The sequence below is a fragment of the Puma concolor genome, chromosome B2 (genome assembly GCF_028749965.1).
Source record: "Puma concolor isolate L17-30 chromosome B2, mPumCon1.1.hap2, whole genome shotgun sequence".
In the NCBI taxonomy this organism is placed as follows: domain Eukaryota; kingdom Metazoa; phylum Chordata; class Mammalia; order Carnivora; family Felidae; genus Puma; species Puma concolor.
Genome location: NC_141671.1, coordinates 24,952,062 through 24,965,122, shown reverse-complemented (window position 1 = coordinate 24,965,122; position 13,061 = coordinate 24,952,062).

Here is a 13,061-nt window from a genome sequence, read left to right as displayed (position 1 = left end):
AAAGTGGAAAAACAGAATATATACTATTTAAGTTCCATGAGAGCAGGGAATACGTCTGTCGTGTTCAGTGTTGTATTCCCAGGGCTTAGTACCACACCTGGCCCGAAATTGGTTCTCAATAAATACCAATTAACTAAATACTAGTTCCCATACTGCTTTGTTTCAAACTTCTAAAAAGTAACAGCAACTTCTGCTAAGTTTCATACCAGTTTCCCTTGCAGTGTTACATATTTATTTTTAAGGCAGTAACTCCTTTGTTTAGATTAATGGAAACAAATGAAGAGAAGCAATATGCTGTAGGCCCACTTACTCAGTGTTCCACTCCTTCATTTTCAACCAGAAGTAATTCTTATAAAAGATCTACTGGCAGTATGTTTAGACAATCCATAAATGATATGTGCCTGATCAATACAATGAAAAGGTAACCTCCAGAATGAAAGAGAATATTTGCAAATCACATATCTAGTAAGAGGTTAATATCCAAAATATATAAAGAACATATACAATGCAATAGCAATATAACCATCCAACTAAAAATGAGCAAAGGAAATGAATAAACATTTTCCAAAAATATATATATATATATTCAAATGGCCAACAAGTAAAAGATGCTCAACATCACTCATCATCAGTAAACGCAAATCAAAACTGCAATGAGATATCACCTCACACCTGTTAGAATGGCTATTACAAAAAAGACAAGAGACAACAAATGCTGGCGAGGATGTGGAGAAAAGGGAGCCCATGTGCACTGTTGGTGGGAATGTAAATTGGTGCAGTCACTATGGAAAATAGTATGGAGGTTCCTCACAGAATTAAAAATAGAACTACCATATGATCCAGCAATTCCACTTTGGGTTATCTATGCAAAGGAAATGAAATCACTGTGTCAAAAATATATATGCACTTCCATGTTCATTGCAGCATTATTTACATAGCAAGACATGAGAGCAACCTAACTGGTCATCAAAGAATAAATGAGGGGACAACTGGGTGGCTAAATCAGCTAAGCGTCCTACTCTAATTAGAATTGTGTGACTATCACTAATGGAATCACTGTTATCTATTGGTTCAATGGAATCTTTTCTGCATGGGGCTATTGTATATACTCACATGGAAGTTGACTACAGTACAGTATTAATAAATTCTTGTCATATACTGTGTTTAATGTAACTGGCAATAAGGCAGCAGAGGAAAGGTTCTATATCCGCAGGCAGCCTGACGAAGAATAAAGCAAAGCATTCCTAAGCTTACTCTTGAATGGAAAAACAAGGGGCTGTCCATAGATGCTCTGAAACGACAAAAAATACACTAGTGCCAGTTGTGGGCACCTTCCAATGTTCTGAAAAATCACTGATTTCTACCAAACACCATGGCCTGAAACCAAACATCAGAGCATGGGAGACAATCACCCACAATCCTGTAGTGAAAGAGAGAGAGAGAGAGAGAAACCATTGGCTCAGTTGTGATCATGTGACCTTTGGTGTCATGTACTATTCGTATTGCAAGACATTGCTCGTTTATCAAGTTAAAATTTATTAGAAATGTTTGTTCATCTTGTGCAACAGTCACAGAACAAGTTGCTTGCACTCCAAGGTTTTACTGTATGTCAGACAAGTAAGTCATATAGAAATCAAATAGTGTATGATCTCACTTATTTGTGGAATATAAAAAACCAAACTCCTAGAAAGAGAGAGCAGATTGGTGGCTAACAGAGTGGAGGGATGGTGAGGAGTGGGAGAAATGGGTGACATTGGTCAAAAAGTACAAACTTCCAGTTATAAATAATTTCTGGGGATATAACGCACAGCATGGTGACTATAGTTAACAATACTATACTGTATATTTGAAAGTTTATAAGAGCAGATCTTAGAAGTTCTCATCAAAGAAAAAAACATTTCTAACTACATGTGGTGATGGATGTTAACTAAATGCAGTGTGGCAATCATTTAGCAATACATATATATATTGACTATTATGTGTATACCTTACATTTATACAATGTTATATACTGATAAACTGGAGGAAATAAAATGACAGGTGCCTGTTAATGCTTGCAGGCTTAACACAAACACTTAGAGCAGATCCAAAGAAATTAGCCAAATAAGGAAGTCTTCTCAAAAATCAAGGAGATGATGTCCTTCAGAGACCTAGATCACAGTGAACTTTGAAAAGACCCTCCATGGGATAATGCACCTAACTTTCCAGGCTTCAGAGTCTGCCTCTGTTGACTCACAGCAGAGCTCCCAGTGGTATGACTTGAGCATATCCCCCCCCACACAGGCCTTCTCATCACCCTGATTCAACGAAGAGGGGTTGATCCCAAGGGCAGCTAATTTATGGAATTGTCTTAGGAGGTAGCTTGAGATGAGATTTCTTCCCAGCAGAAAGGAGAGTAACTAGCTGGCACAGGTTTGAATCCTTTCTTCGTGGGGCTTTGAATTTGGGATAGGGGGATAAGAGTATGCTATTCCAAAATATACAACTTTGACAAAGGATGGTTCTGAGCTGAAGGCAATTGAGAAACAGGAGATGCAAGACAAGCTCCCTACCCTCCCTAAAAGCAGGGAATAAATTTCTTTTTCTGATGGTGTCTCTCTTCCCTCCCCCACACCAGGAAAAGGAGGTGACTGTCAACTTGAATCTGCATAAACAAACCTTACTGATATCATCCTTATCTTTTATTAGTCCCCACACACACACATTTACCTTCTTACAGTTTGCCACTCTCAGAAGCCCAAACTCTTCTACTTCTCTTGTGACCCCTCCACAGATTTACTGCTCTTTGTTAAAATGGTATGCAAGATCTCAGGCCTAATTGCTTCTATGGGCTTTCATTGACTTTTTTGTGAGACTACGTGTACCCATAATAATCAACATCAACTAAGACTTGTATGCCTTTTCTCTGGTTAACCTCGTCTTTTGTCGGTTGCAGGGCCAGTCACCAAGCCTAAGAAGGTAGAGGAAAAAGTGTTTCTTCCCCTACAAAGATCTGCAGACACCATCAGCACTTGGATTTCTAGGCAGAAGCATAAGGCAAGCAAAGAAAATAACAGCAGAAGTAATGAGTCAGGACAAACCATGACCAAGCATTGTCTGGAGTAGCCCAGTCTTTGTAACAGCAGCCCCTGCTCCAGAAGGAGCAAATGTCCAGTCTCCAAAAGACAGCTGGTTGTGGACTCACACAGCTGCTGTCAGATGGCCGGAGCAGAGCTGACCACAAATGACCTTCCTTCCAGGCCCCCCAGCCCCATATGGAGGGCTGTCAATGTTCTTTCCCCTCCTGTCTCTGTAGCTAACCCGGAAGAGCCTTTTTGAGAGAGAGAGAGAGAGAGAGAGAGAGAGAGCGCACAAGTGAGTGAGGGGCAGTGAGAGAGAGAGAGAGAAGTGGAGCTCACCAGGGGCTCATGTTTTACCCAAAGTGGGGCATGAGCTCACCTGATGTGGGACTCAAATTCATGAATTATGAGACCATGAACTGAGTCGAAGTCAGACGCTTAACCCAGGCACCCTGGAAGAGCTAATTAACACATGTATGAATAAGATCTCTCTGGTTCTAAAATTCTAGAATTATACTGAGCACAGTAAAAGCTCATTAATGCAGACCACTTGTTCCAAGTTTCTAATTATTCCTTTTGGACTAAGCTAAAGTTTATTTTGCTCAGCAAAATTTTATTATAGATAGCTCAAATTAAAAAGAGAGCAGGCAGAGCAATTGTTTAGAATATTGAAGGGAACAAGCTGTTAATTTAATATGTTAATTTCAAACTATTTTATCTATTTATTAAAAATTTATGGCTCAAAAAACTTCAATTTGGTAGAATGAATATTGTTAACATTTATGCTTTTTCTTTAGCAAATATTTACTGCTTCTATCTATAGCCCAGGCCCTGTCCTAAGTAGCAGAACACAGAAACACAGAATCAATCAACTATGGTGTATACTGTATGTTAGTTTAAAAAATAAGGGGCGTCTGGGTGGCTCAGTTGGTTGAGTGTCTGACTTTGGCTCAGGTCATGATCTCATCACTCATGAGTTCGAGCCCCACATTGGGCTCAGTGCAGAGCCTGCTTTTGATCCTCTGCCCCCACCCCACTCCTCCCCTACTTGCATGCTCTCTCTCTCTGTCCCAAAATTAAATATTTTAAATAAATAAATATAAAATTTAAGTGCAACCTAAGAAATACCTTTGAGTGTTGGGCTTTGCCACCCAAAAAATATATATTTGTATGTATACACATATACAAATATACAAACATACATTTATGTGGAGGGGAGTGTGGATGGATAGATGGATGGATGGATGGATGGATGGATGGATGAAGGAATAGGAAGGAAGGAGGGATGGTGGAAGGAAGGAAGGGAAGAAAGAAGGAAGGAAGGAAGGGAGAACCTTGCCCTCAAGCAGCGTAGAGACTGGTTGGGGAGACACATGTATGAAAGACTCCATTGCTGAGATAGAAGTATATGTACAGTATGTTAACAAGCTTAAAAGAGGAGTATCTCAGTGACCCTGGGCTGGGGTCCAGAGACACTTCCTGGGGAAACTGGCAAAGAGATTTAAGGATGAATCTCTGTGTGCAGATGGAGAGAAAAAAGAGGGCACCCAGCCAACTACAAATAGCGGAGCCCACACGACAGGAATAGTGGGAAGTGGTCAGTTCTCATTACTCACAGTAATCAGTTTCTGTGAACTTAGCGCAGATACCAAACTAGGGAATACAGAACACTGCTCCTAGGGAAACACAGAGTTAGGTTCCTGGAAGCCTCCAGTCACAGTTCTGTCAATCAAAACCCCATTTGTCTTATACAGGTTCATTTGCCAATGTCCCTGCAAAAGAAGCCTGCTTCATCAGCACTGAAAACCTGCCCTTCCACATAACACCTCTCCTGTATAATGCTTGCAGGTGTTTTTGAAATTCTTCCAGAGCCTCCCACAAGTTTAATGTTCTCACAACACATCATCTTTTGAAATATGCAAGTCAACCTATATTAGCTTAGAAGAGTTTGACATTTTCCTAGCCATAAATTTCTTTGGCTTTCCTCACAACAATGCCTTCCATGATTTTTTTAAATCAGTCATCATCTCATAAATCCACAGATTTAGCCACTCTTCCATCTTTTCCATAGCTGCATCATGCACCATAGTTGTTACTATAGTGCTGTCCAGAGTAGCCTCTTGTACAGAATGGCAAATCTCCTCTTCCTTTTTCTGGACGTACCATATTGTTGATTCAACATTTGAACACAGGACTAAAAGTGCTATAACTCACTCTTAAATAAAGCTCATCTAACACACAAATTTTCTCCATAAGCCACATCACAGCCTTCTTGCACATAGGAACACCAGATATCGCTTCCATGCTATTGCTTGGGGGCCTTTTTAAAATAGTGAAATCACCAACAAAAGCACAAAAATTTTAAAAACATGGCACTTAATAGACCTTATAAAGGACACTTGTTTACAGTATGAACTGAAACAAGAAGGCAGAGGCTCAACCACAGCTGGGAATGTGCACATTGAGCAACTCAAATGTATCACAACTTTGGGTATGCCTTTGAATGACCATGAACAGTGCAGGTATTGATTTTGAGGTTACAAAAAAATTTCACTGAGTGTGCAATTTCACAAATATGAAATTCACAAATAATGGGGATCAACTGTATTTGCAAATAATTTATCTGAAAAGGGACTGCATCCAGAATATATAAAGAACTCTAACAAGCTCAATAAAAAGACAAATAAACCAATTTTTAAAAATTGTGCAAAAGATTTGAGGAAACTCTTTACCAAAGATAACATAGGGATGGCAAATAAGATACTTAAAGTCATTATAGGGATGCAAATTAAATCCACAATTAGCATAACACTCATAAAATAGGTAAATTAATTAGACTGACAGAGCCAAGTATTGGCAAGGATATCAAACTACCAGAACCTGCACATACTGCTGGTAAGAATGTAAAATGATTAATCTCTGGAAAATAGTTTATCAGTTTCTTATATGGTTAAAAATACACTTACCATGTGACTCCGAAATCTCACTCCTAAGTGTTTACTCAAGAGAAAGGAAGACATGTGACCACCGAATGACTTGTATACCAAAGTTCCTAGCAACTTTATTCAAATAGTCAAAAACTGTAAACATCTCAAATGTTCTTTTTTTCCTTTCTTTTCTTTTCTTTTTTTCTTCAATCCATTCATCAACAACTCAAATGTTCTTGAACTGGTGAATGGATTTTAAAAAATTGTATATACCTGTGCAATACAGTACTACTCAGCAACAAAACAGAGCAAACTACTGATACATGCAACAATGCTTCATGAAGCATGATAAATTTCAAGGGCATTATGCTAAATGAAAGCAGGCCAGATCCAAAAGACTAAATACTGCGTAATACCATATTACGAAATGTTATAAAATATCACAACTCAAATGACAGATCAGTGGTTGCCAAAACCCAGAGCTTGGAGGAGGAGACTGAGTGCAGAGCAGCAGAAGATAGCTTATCACGGTGGCAGAAATTTTTTATATACTATGGTGGTAGCTACCCCACCATATATGTTTATTAAATATGATACATTATACAGCTAAAAATGTAAATAATATCTCAAACTGATTTTAAAACCAAATAAAAATATTATCCTGAACCAAAGAAACCAAAACCAGAACTAAAGCAAACCAAATAGGACAAAACAAAAACAAAAAGGTTTAAGCCTATAAAATTTACTGGTATACAGGAGACAAATGAACAGTCACACAATTTTGGAAGCTGGAGAGCAGATAGGCAAGTGGTAGCTGATAGCAGATCAAAGAAAGCCATTTCCCAAGTCAGTTCCAGGGAAAGTCAGGGAACAGCTCGATTCACATTGCCCAAAGGTGAGACACCAGGTACCTCTGCTAATAGTGGTGGAAATGGGGCTGCAACAACAAATTTGATTCAAAGTCTATTTAAGAAGCTGTTGAAGCCCAGGTGAAGGATTACCAGATAATATAGGATGCCCAGTCAGATTTGAATTCCAGATAAAGATTGAGTGATCTTCAGTATAAATATATCCCAGGTATTACATTAGACATATTTACATGAAAATTTACCTGCTGTGTATCTGAAATTTAAGTTTAACGAGGCATCCCATATCTCTATTTGCCAAGTCTTTCAACCCGACTCAGATACCCTCTCCCACTTCGGCAGAAGACTGGAGGGTAATTCTCTGGAAAGAGTAAAACAGAGTATCACACAAGCACAGTAGGGTGGAGACACTGTATAAAAAACAAGAGGATTGACTGAAAGTTTATGTAACTGACATCTATCCCCCCACTGTCTTCCCAGAGCATTTATAACCAGGCCTATCATCCCCAGGTGGGAGCTGGAAGATTCTTCTCTGGGAAAGATGATCAGCTCAAGGCAAAGGATCTAAAAATACTGACTTTGGAATTTCTCCAGTTAAATTATCCTGTCAGGCCACGCTGCAGTGAAGACCATAGTTGACAAACCTCTCCACGCCCCACGCACACAGAACTCTCACTCAGCATTGCAGGCTCCATTCTTAAATATGAACAAATAGCCAAGAAGCACCAAATGTCTGAATAAATGTAACATGAATCTAAAATTAAAGATGCACGTGTGTGTGTGTGTGTGCATCATGCACACACACACACACACACACACACACAGGAAAAAAGATAATGCAAGGAGGAGAAAATCTGAATATGCTGTCATTTATATCTTCTTATAAACAAGAGGATATTGAGCACACCTCCCAAAAATAGCATGTTATAAAAATTAAACACAGAACATAAAAGAGCTCCTAGAAACCCAAAATATGATAGAAAAATTTAAAACTGAGTATTAGGGTTACAAGATAAATTTGAACAAACTTCCCAGAAAATAGAGCAAAAACACAGAGATAGGAAATACAAGATAAAAGAAATGAATAGCCCAGTGTAGAGGTCAGTCTTCAATTGTAGAGTTCCAGAAGGGGGCACAGGAAAAAAAATGGATGGGAGGAAATCTTTAACTGGGTGACCATGTGCTCAACTAAAAATTCCATTTCTAAGTTTGAAGAGAAGAATTCATACTGGGAACAACTGACAATCTCTGCTTCAATGATGAAAGCACACATGAGGAAGATTCTTCTGCTAAGGTATGTAGGATGGATTTGAAGGAAAAAGGCTTAGCACCCTGTGGACAATTAGCGTCTGCTGACTGAGGAGAGAACTGTTAAGCCCATGGATATAATTAGGAGGTATAATAAGAATAAATACATGTGTGAAGGGATGAAGATCTGGACTGGGTGGTAGCCATATAGGTAGCCGGGAGTGGAAAAATCCGAGAAGAAATTTGAAAAACAAAATGATACTTCTTGGTGAATTCAGAAAGTTGGAAGATTCAAAGGTCCTGTAGCCTGGCAGAAAGCAGAGAGTCACCACTCCTAGAAATGGAAATCTGGAGGGGGCACCCGCTAGAAGCAAAGATGATGAGTTCCATTTTGGACATTTTGAGTTAATTGAGGGGAAAACGAACTCTGGCAATGAATGAGGCTCCACTCAAGTAATGTACATGTAAAATTGACTAGTAAAGTAGTCTCAGAGGACTACTTACTATCTCAAACAAGAAGAACATTGTCTAGTTATTTTTTAACAGACAAAACTTAACCTCTGAGCAAATATAATGTATTAAAATAGATCAGGGCCATATCAGACAGATAAAAGAAAGACCATTAACATAAAAAGCCAAGCCAGAACTTAGTGCCTGTACTCTCAGGTAGGAAAGCTAGACTGCAAATTTGTTCTGAGTGCAGACTGCCAATAAATTCAGCTTCAGTCTGCTGGAAGATTATAGGGGTATTATAAGCCATTCCAAAGCCATTCCTGGACAACAGATGCTTCTAGCCATTTTAAGACACCGTTCAGGGTGATGTGCCAACAGGGAGGGGAGGGAGGATGGCTCCATAATGTGGGGGTGGTGAGACACTGCAAATCAACCCAGAAAGTGAGATTAGTTTCTCTGCATCATTTCCGATGGTCCCCACCCCGCTCCAAGGGTAGACAGGGTTCAGAATTCAAGATATGGGACTCTGGGCTTCTACTTATCAGTGGAACCTCGTAGCAACTAGAGTTCTGTTCTTTTTGCCTACTTGTTGATATTTGGTGTCAATACTATTTTCTTTTGTTTCCATAACTTTACAAGAACAGACTGGGAGAACATTGCTAGAAAACATTTTGATATAAATGTCAAACCTTGCTAGGTGTTATACTTACACAGGGTTTCAGAAATAAGCTTCTAAAAGAGACTAATAGAATAATTGTGGTCACCTAAGTAACACATTATTGGCAATACTATGTTAATTCCAAGGAACTGTTGGCTAAGCATGACTCAGCCTTCTCTGGAAAAGTAAATAAATTGCTTCACAATGTCTCCTTTTAAAAAAATCACAAAACTAATAAACCCTGAATGCAGGAAAGCAGACACAAGTATGAGCAACTAAGAGATCTCCCCCAGGAACTCCTACAGCAATGAGCAGTGCACCGTGCTGATGGCACTTTGAAGACTAACCAACAGGCAGGTTTAATTGTCTACAAGAGTCATAGCAGCTGTTCTGAGAAAGTGCAAAATGGTACTAAACTAGCAGAAAATGGATAACGCTCGTCAGAATGAACAAGGCACAGTTAGTGTGGATAACACAAGAAACTAGAACACAAATAGACCTAAATAGCTAGCCCTATTCTCCCTTTGGCTTCAGTCACTGCCAAGCATTTAAGGAGGCAGAGGGAGGTAAAAGCACCCTGGCAGCCCATGGGGACATGCAGGTAATGAGCTGTCTGTTGTCAGCAGCTGTCTGTGAAGAAGTAGCGATCAAAGATAAATGAGTGAAATTACTGATACAGCACTGTGCATATACAGTGGCCACTTCTGCCATACCTTAAGTAAAATCTCTTTCTAGACTATGTGGCTTAGTTTTCGCTTTTCTATCCTGATTTTTTTAATCTGCAATGGTGAGTTAAACATGAATTAATGGCTGTAAACCCAAAACCTTCATCTGCTGAATGGGAATATTCCACAACAGGTGCTATTAATAATTGTTTTAAGAATCCCTATCCTTCTGGAATTTTGAACTTCTCATATTCGATTTTGCTATCTTCTCCCGTGTCCACTCTTTATGTCTAAAAGTAACAGAGAGCAGCACATGTCAAACTTTCATGTGCATATAATCACCTGGGGATGATCTTTTCTGATTCTGATCAATAGGTCTGATCTGTGTTTCTAATAAGCTCGGGGGTGATGTGGATGCTACTGCCGTGCACACTACAAGTTGAGTACCAAGTCTGTAGAGAATATACTTACTAAGAGAAAAAAAACAAAAAAAACTTTTATTGTGCTCATAGAGAAGGGGTACTAAAATTCTACAAGTAGGAAGTTATTTTATAAAAAGGGATTATTTTGCAGGACACCTGACTGGCTCAGTCAGTTAAGTCTTTGACTCTTGATTTCAGCACAGGTCATGATCTCCAGGATTGTGGGCTCGAGCCCCATGTTGAGCTCCACACTGACAGTATGGAGCCTGCTTGGGATTCTCTCTCTCCCTTTCTCTGTGCCTCTCTCCCACTTGTGCATGCATGCACACCCTCTTTCTCAAAATAAATAAATTAAAAAAATCTTTTAAGGGATTATTTTGCAAGTGATTAATATACGTATTCAGTGGTGCCACATACAAATGTGGTGGTTATGCCTCAAGCAAGGATTCTGGCCAAGGGAACAAGCCAGCTCCAAAGTCAGCTGAGCCCTTCTCATCAAACTAGTACTCCAGGGCAAGGTTGTGTCTGCCAGGAAGGAGAACCCTCCAAGGCAAGGTTATATCTTCCCAAGGAAGGGACAGCTTTCTCTCATTTGCACAAAGGCATGAGCTTTGCATGGGCTAATTGTGTCAATTTTAGCCATTTAACTTTAAAGAGAAGTCAAAATTTATCATCTTTGAAAAGAAAAAAATGGCCATTTGGGGAATCAAATTATTTTTATTAATTTAAATCTTAACAAGATTCTTTGAACAATTTTGAACTTTTTGACTAAGCATTTGTGTGATTATTTTTAAAAAATTTTTATTACTGAGGTGTAGTTAATGTACCATGTTATATTAGTTTCAGGTGCACAACATAGTGTTTGAGCAATTCTATACATTCCACAATGCTCAGACTTAAGTATAGTTACCATCTGTCACCATAGAACGTTATTAAATTGCTATTGACTAACATTCCCTATACTGTACTTTTCATCTCTGTGATTTGTTTATAACTGCAAATGTGAATCTCTTAATCCTCTTTGACTATTTTGTCCTTTCCCCCACCACCTCCCCTCTGGCAACCACTAGTTTGTTCTCTGTATTTATGAGTCTGTTTCTGGTTTTTGTTCAGTTGAACAACATATTTTAATTTACTTATATTTTACCCCTCTAGAGGATGCAAATTTTTCAAAGAACAGCATTAGTAAACTCAGAGGATTAGAAACAACAGAAAAGTTGTATTTTTTTAACTTCTAGCATATTAGATTATATTTTTATTTCCCAAAGGTGGATGAGTTGCCTAACATAAATGATATCTTAAAACATTTCTGTATTTTAATGTGTTCCTTGATAAGAAATTTAATTAGAAACAGGATCAATGTTTTTTCTCACACTGTATCTATGTGTATGTACATATATTGATGGGTTGAGGGTACACTACCCCAAAATATGGTACCTTAGCATATTGAATTTTAAGCAGGAAGGTCACCCCAATCTCACCCCCCTCACCTTTTTCCATGAAAAAGATCATAAAATGCTCATGTGAGAGGTGACCTTCCTATACCCAGAGGAACATTTTTATGTCCAAAGACAATACCAAGAAGAATCCTAACAAACAAGCCTTGCTAAGTTTTCCCCAATATTACAAATACCTCCTATTCCTTAACCTATCATACTCCTCCATAATTGTCCATTCTTCATGAAACCTAGCATAAAAACACACAGTTCTGTTTCTTTGGGTCTTTATTTCCTCCTGAAGACTCCCATGTCAAATAAAGCTTATATGAAATAACTTTGTATGCTTTTCTCCTGTTAATCTGTCTTTGTCAGCTTAATTCTCAGACCCAGCCAGGGACCCAAGTGGGGTCAAGAAAAACTCTTTCCTCCCTTGCAATGTATCTATTCTCAAATTTCTTTTTTTTTTTTAATGTTTATTTATTTTTGACACAGAGAGAGACAGAGCATGAACAGGGGAGGGGCAGAGAGAGAGGGAGACACAGAATCTGAAACGGGCTCCAGGCTCTGAGCTGTCAGCACAGAGCCTGACACGGGGCTCGAACCCAGGGACCGGTGAGATCATGGCCTGAGCCGAAGTCGGACGCTTAGCCGACTGAGCCACCCAGGCGCCCCTCTATTCTAAAACTTCAAAAGGAGTTTAATATTCATTACAATAAAAATATAACCTAGCAGAATCATAAACTATTAACCTTCAACAAGAAATGAAAATAAAGTAATGAACGAAAGCAAGAGGTGACAATTATTTCCTTACACCTTGGCAAAACCCAGAAATCTGGTTTCAAGGTAAGGTTGAGCTTATGTTCCAGCTCTCTCCCTCACATCAAACACTAGAAATGACAGAAAAGACTATATGTGTGTGTGTGTGGATGTTCTTAAGCTTGACCTAAAGGGCCTCATGTGAAGGCTGGGAATTCACAGATGTTATAGAGAATTCTAGGTAAGAAGGAGAAGCCCATTCTTAGTTAAGTATTTCTGGTAATCTTCAAAGGATCTCTGAAGAAAGAAACCTGAAGCTTCAAGACTTCTGAAATCTGTTATGATTTATTTTTGCCTTCTAAGTAACTGTCTGTTTTCATAAACAATTTTGTATTATGTTCCTTAGAGAACGTATTCCAAATTGTAGAAGCTTCAGGACCTACAAGACTTAGATGGCCCCATATGGGAGAGATAAGGAATGTCATATCCGTGGTGCAAGTATAGTTCATTATGAAAAACAACAGAGTAGAGGTTTTGAATGTGAAAATTATAATTGCTCAAATTTAAA